The sequence below is a fragment of the Arachis ipaensis genome, chromosome B9, assembly GCF_059453495.1.
Source record: "Arachis ipaensis isolate K30076 ecotype BB chromosome B9, ASM5945349v1, whole genome shotgun sequence".
Lineage (NCBI taxonomy): Eukaryota > Viridiplantae > Streptophyta > Magnoliopsida > Fabales > Fabaceae > Arachis > Arachis ipaensis.
In genome coordinates, this window is record NC_142444.1 from 33,300,723 (window position 1) to 33,302,095 (window position 1,373).

At 43.3% G+C, this 1,373-nt stretch overlaps 1 non-coding gene across 1 annotated transcript; it reads left to right on the plus strand.

The window, feature by feature from the left end:
• Positions 1 to 942: 942 nt before the first annotated feature.
• Positions 943 to 1,050, plus strand: LOC148544229 (small nucleolar RNA R71). Its single transcript, XR_015901354.1, has one exon. It is a non-coding gene; the product is annotated as a small nucleolar RNA R71 (small nucleolar RNA).
• The last annotated feature ends 323 nt before the right edge of the window (positions 1,051 to 1,373 follow it).

A 1,373-nucleotide genomic window follows, 5' to 3' on the forward strand; every position in this document is an offset into this window, starting at 1 on the left:
GCTTGGCTCCTCCTGGTTCCTCTCCTGCAGTGTAGTTCCGGACCTTAGGGTGATGGCATTAATACCACCCTTGGGATTGGGTAATGGTTGAGAGGGAATTCCACTGGAGCTCAAAGGTTGATTATTGGAGTTATTCATTGAACCAATCTGTAAGACAAGAGCTTGCAAAATAGCATTAAGACTATTCAGAGTGGCATTAATGTTATTTTCTATGGTCTGCTGTCTCCGATCAATTGATTGTAGTAAGTCATCATTAGCAGATGAAGAAAGATAGGTAATTTGAGAGGTCTGCTGTAGGGTATTCTGTGGTCCTTGGGATTGCCTTAGGTGAGGTGCTCTATAAGGCTGATTCTGATTCTGCTGCCTGTTATTATTATTATTGCACCTCTGATATCCCTGATTATCTCTGCCTCCTCTGTTGTTGTTGTCCCTCCAATTCTGGTTAGAATTGTCCTGCCATCCATGGCTGTAGTTGCCACCTTGATTGTACCCTTGGTTGGGGCGGTCATAGAAGTTATGAGTGGCTGCCACGGTGTTGTCTTCCTGCTGGAGCTGCGGACATTCATCAGTATAATGGCTATAATCAGCACAGATTCCGCAAACTTTTTATGGGACTAACTCTTGGTTTTGCTGTGCTGGAGAAGGTTGAGCTTGCTGAACTTGTTGTTGATTCAATTGCATCTGCTTCAGCAAGTTAGTCATTTCACAGATACTCTGAGTTAAAGCAGCAGTCTCTCTGCTAGAGGATACTTCTGCAACGGCTTTTGAACGGCCTTGTTTCTGCTTGTGATTCCTAGTAGATTCAGCTAAGTCACTGATCAATTACCATGCCTCATCAGTGGTCTTGTACTTTTTCATAGACCCATTGCTAGCACTTTCCAATGTGGTCTTATCTTGGGGCCTCATGCCCTGTGTGACATAACCGAGTAACACTATCTTATCAATCATATGGTGGGGGCAAGCTTCCAGAAGATTATTGAAGTGCTCCCAGTACTCATAGAGAGTTTCAGAATCATCCTGAACAATCATGGAAATATCTTTCCTCAGTTTATCAGTAACTTCAGCTGGAAAGAACTTTTCCAAGAATTTTCTTCTCAGTGTAACCCAGTTGGATACAATTGCTGTTGGTTGAGTGTAGTACCACTCTCTTGCCTTTCTCTCAAGAGAAAACGGGAAAGCTTTCAGCAAAATTGAAGTTTCATCCGCACCATCACGCCTGACAGTAGAACAGGTTGCTTGAAAATCTCTCAGGTGCTTGATAGGATCTTGAGTAGGCAAGCCATAAAACTTGGGCATCAAATTGAGCAGTGCGGTCTTTATTTCAAAGTCTGTAGCCACCGTTGGGTGATGCGCTTGAAATGGTTGCATTGTAA